Consider the following 5,000-nt stretch of genomic DNA (forward strand, 5'->3'; position numbering starts at 1 on the left):
CGTAGCTATTTGTCACCGTATTCTATAATGTTTTCTGACGTTCTTTTTTATTTTTTAAAATTATTAGTATGCTAAATTTAACCAATCATAATGCAAGCCCTATGGCCATGAGTAACTGAAAAAAGTTACATATAATATAGCTTACACTACTGATTAACTGGCCAATGCCCCTCTGCATAATAACGACCTTCACTATAAATCCTTTACGACTTTCTCGCAATTCAAAATACAGTTGTTGTTGTTGTTGTTTCTATCAAATTAACAGAACCGAAAAGAAGCAACACAACTTTCTCCTTCTCTGAGAGACGATCCCATCTGGAAGGAACAATTCGAGCAACGGAGGTCAGAAAGTTAGTTCTCAGGGCAGAATTTATAGCACAATGAAGAAAAAAAGTGACTTATACCTTCAATACTTTGTCCACACAAGCAGACAGGAGAAAATTGCACCGCAATTCTATATGAGTAATAGTTCAAGGCACAAGCGTCCAAACGCATGCATGTATGAATGGACAGCTCCCTCTTAAATGTCCCTATACTGTCGCGTGACCTAAGTTGAGCATTAATATTGTTCCATTCTTTGGTTGTTGATGTAGAAAAGGATAGTTTGAAACGTTCTGTACGAGCTGGAAAGATAATGAAATTCAGAGCAGACCTTAAGGAAGGTTGAGTTCGCTCGCAAACTCTTGTAGGCAATAGATCTACTAGGTAGGAAGGAGTGAGATTATGAGCAATCTTATAATAAAGTAATGATTTGTGAATCAAACGCCTAACCCTCTTGTGCCTTTCACAGCATCTGTTACAATTTTAATAGATTCATATTGGACAAATTCGGTAAGGTCTCTCTAAAGTCCTGGCCAAAGTATAGAACAAAGTTGGAGTCAACGCTCCAACTTTGTTCGATCCAACATTGTTCGACTGAATGAACGAAATGATATATGAAATGAATCATATACTGAAATGCGGATATGAAATCAAGTAAAGCTATGATCCTCGCGGTTATGGACGCAATTTTAGCAATCGCGAAGAGAAGCCTGAAAAATTCAGGACTTCAACGGGGTTTGAACCCGTGACCTCGCGATACCGGTGCGACGCTATCGCGACTGTTTGGCCGCCCATGTTGGAAGATGTTCGTCCGACACTTTTTGTTTGATCAAGGGTTGGATAGAGTTTGCTTTGATCAAACAGTACGCCCAACAATTCTGCTCGACGCAACAATGTTGCAGTGTTTTGCCGCTCTTCCAATAAAGTCGTCCTGAATCAAGTCACATCCGCGCTCCTTGCGAATCAGGAATCGCAATCTCATTTTCAAGTCTTCTAGCATCATTTGCAACAAAGATAGCGGACAAAGATGGTCATTGATGAACAGCCAGAAACCTTAAACAGTGAGAATCAAGTAAGGCCATGTCTGAGGGACACTCTTAGCCCCCTCTATCATGATCTCTCTCTATGGAGAGCGTTTAGAATTTTTGCAAATTGATCCGTTCTCATTCTCATCATCTCCTCAGCGCGGATCTTGCAGTGAAAATCCTTTTTTCTACACGTTCTCTTAATTGTTTTTTATTTATTTATTTATTTTTTTTTTTGGTCGTCTGAATCGGTCATTTCCGTTCTCCAACAGTTCCACCAGCACAAACGCTACGAGGGATTCTCGTTACAGTGTTAACAGCAACTTGAACTTGAATCAGTCTCGTCAAGCAATGTTGGATGGTGTTTAGCCACTACCTCAACATTTACATCCAACAATGTTGCATATTGGATCCAACTTGGCTCGATAGTTTGGTCAGGGCTTAAAAATATAAAGACCCGTGCCAAATTACGTTCTCATATTCCATAATGGCCTTGTGAGCGATTTGTATAATTTATGTAGCCTGGCCTGGGTTGTTTGAAGCATGGTTAGCGCTAATCAGCGTTAAATACCACGGAAACCTATAGGTTTTGATACCTCATAACCAACGGTTAGCGCTAACCAGCCCTCGAGCAACCGGCCCCAGATCTCTGAACTCTAAAATTAATCCCTCAGAGTAAATTTAATCGCTTGCTGGCTATCTGGTAAACATTTGAGATACACATGTATGAGGTCGCCATGAGAGATTACAAGCCAACATTACCACACCCTTGTCCTATTAAAAAGGTTGAGATAGTCACGAAGTGATGACAATAACGCGAATTTATATTTTGAAATGACGTTCTCGTTGCTTAAGTCCTTATTGATTTCGGGGAAACTTGCGCGCCTTTTTTGGCGTAGTCACCGTAATTTAGAAGTTTTTATTTATTTTTTTGAAAAACGCGCCAAAAAGGGCTTGCCGTCCCGTTTTTTTCCCGCCACATGGGCCTGAAGTAGAATGTAATGCGGAGTACTTGTAATAGCCCACTTTTGGTATATTAAAATTCGGTCCTAAACAAAAGGCATCATCTCGAGGCTCTGGGGAATAAACTCATTTGTATTTATTCCCCAGAGCCTCGAGATGATGTCGTTTGTTTAGGACTGAATTATTGGGCTATTTTAATTTGTTTTGCGCAGACAATTTTAATCAGCAACTGAAAAAAATAAAAGAACGTTTAGGTGCGACCAGATCCTTTCGTTTCGCCGACCACGTAACCAAAGGAAACAGAGGACTCTGGCGACGAGAATGGCATTCTAATCACTTGATGCGATTTGGTACATTCCATCCAGCGTTAAAATAGTGCATCAAAATGGCTTCCCTGAGACGGATTGACAGGATCGTAGTGAGCATTGAAATCACCAAGAAGTATGAGGGGCATTTTGGGGATTAGATAAAGCCCTATCAACGCTACATTGAAAATTCGTAAGAAAATTAATGTTGGCTTGAGCATTTACACAAGGTGGACCGCAACAGACATCACAAAAAAAAGTTAGTGCATTAATCTTCATTTCTATCCATAACAGCTCAAGTCCATTGACTTCTAAACAAATGGGATGACACTGAGAAAGCAACACCTCCATACCGCCTCCCATCCCTTACGTATCCAAGCGCATAATAGGACAGTAGGTTGGAATGTCAAAAGAATGGCTTGAAATTGAATAAATTAACCATGTCTCAGAGATACTAAAAGTATGAAGTTTCTGTTTCAAATTATTGAGACAAGCTCATCAAATTTATCGGCTATGTTTAAGCCCCGAACATTAGCGTGGCCACTCAAAAATGAATAACCAGGGTAAGGTCCAGGATTATGAGGCTCATTATCACCGCCTAACGACGAAAAGGTAAAAACTATAACTAAGATATGACTGGTAATAAATATAAAAGATAAGAGAGGAAAAGCAAATACATTTAATTAAAGAGCAATCGTTGAAAAAGCCTATCGCAGCCCTATAAACTTCTAAGCTAACCCCCATTATATATATTAGCGAATAGAAGAAATAGAAAATAGCTCACCTCCTTCGGCTGCTCAAGTGTATAGAAAAATTATGAGTGCAAGAAAAATGACAAAAACATATCAGAACAGGGATCATATTTTATAAAGTATGCAACTGCCAAGGCTTGGGGCTCCAAAATGCCATAAAACTAACGAGAATGAATTTGCTAAACTTCATTTAGCGGACATGCGAGTAGAGCGGTAAATACTTTACCGTCGATCGTCCACACCGGAGTATCTTTATGCTCATTTCTTGCCATCTGTAAAAGGTTTCGGTTAACAAAAGTAAGGCCGTCGTAAACTGCGAAACCATCCCCTCCAGTGCCGCTTTCTTGGCCCTCAAAACCCTTAATTCTTGAACTTCAGTATGATCGCACGGCTGCCACCTTGTCTTTCCGTCTAACCCTGTGGGCTCTATCAATCTCCCCTGCGTCAAATTCTAAACCCATCTCCCAAAGAAAGAACTCTAAACATTTCTTAGGGCAGTCTTTGTTATCTCCCTCCTGAACTCCATAGATACGTATACTTTCCCTTCGAGAATACTGCTCGTTGTTGTTTTGTTTAAGTCATTCCTCACGGGAACATTGGAACTCACAAATGACCAGCTCTAACGTCAGTGGCTTCATAGCTCAGTTGGTTTGAGCGTCGCACCTGTATCGCGACGTCACGGGTTCAAACCCCGTTGAAGTCCTGGATTTTTCAAGCTTCTTTACGGAATTGCAAAAATTGCATTCATAACTGCGAGGATCATAGCTTCACCTGATTTCATATCCGCAGTTCGTATATGATCCATTTTATATATCATTTCATTGTTGATTCATCCCCCACGGGAAGATTGGAACCCACAGATGACCAGCTCCCAACGTCAGTGGCTTCATAACTCAGTTGGTTAGAGCATCGCACCGATATCGCGAGGTCACGGGTTCAAACCCCGTTGAAGTCCTGAATTTTTCAGCTTCTTCACGCAATTGCAAAAATTGCGTTCATAACTGCGAGGATCATAGCTTCACTTGATATTCTTCTATGCTGATCATTCCATGTCCCCTCTCTGATTTTTTGAAGTACAGCCGATCTACATCAGCCTGCAGGTGTAATGCACGATAAATGGTCATCAGCTTTCGTGTTTTGCGATCTATTACTTTCAGCTCTTCCTTGGCCCAATCAACAATTCCTGCCTCGTGCTTTACAATGGAAACTGCTCTAAAGTTCATCGCTTTCATCGTATATCCCGTATGGAATTTAGTATTGTCTTAACTGTTCGAAAATATCCCTTTTGGATCCTGTCCTTAAGCTCATTTCAATATGTTTTATGTCATCCGCTTCTAGCACCCTAAGATACTTGTAGTTTTCATTCTCATCAACATTCAGTGATCGCATCTTTTTATCCCCCGGTAGCATGATTTCTTCACTTTGGAACACTTCTCCACGTTCCATCAATAGGATTGCACACTTTGGTATTCCGAACTCCATCGGCATATCTTCGGCCACAATTCTAACCGATGGGACGAGAAAGTCAACTTGATTTTCATTTTTACCATATGGCTTCTTAAGATCGTCCATAAAAAGCAAATGATTAATCATTCCTTTCCCGTCGCCAGGATCATATCCCGCCATTACTTTTC

At 40.6% G+C, this 5,000-nt stretch overlaps 1 protein-coding gene, 1 long non-coding RNA gene and 1 other non-coding gene across 3 annotated transcripts in view; 2 read left to right on the plus strand and 1 right to left on the minus strand.

Annotated features, from left to right (window-relative positions):
* The window catches only part of LOC137974407 (uncharacterized), a 130,658-nt gene that overhangs the window by 20,863 nt on the left and 104,795 nt on the right, over positions 1 to 5,000 (plus strand). The window lies entirely within an intron of this gene.
* LOC137974165 (neuropilin-2-like) overlaps positions 1 to 5,000 on the minus strand; it is a 47,158-nt gene that overhangs the window by 5,843 nt on the left and 36,315 nt on the right. The window lies entirely within an intron of this gene.
* On the plus strand, positions 3,997 to 4,069 carry Trnat-ugu (transfer RNA threonine (anticodon UGU)). Its single transcript has one exon. It is a non-coding gene; the product is annotated as a tRNA-Thr (tRNA).

The sequence above is a fragment of the Montipora foliosa genome, chromosome 10, assembly GCF_036669935.1.
Source record: "Montipora foliosa isolate CH-2021 chromosome 10, ASM3666993v2, whole genome shotgun sequence".
Classification (NCBI taxonomy): Eukaryota; Metazoa; Cnidaria; class Anthozoa; order Scleractinia; family Acroporidae; genus Montipora; species Montipora foliosa.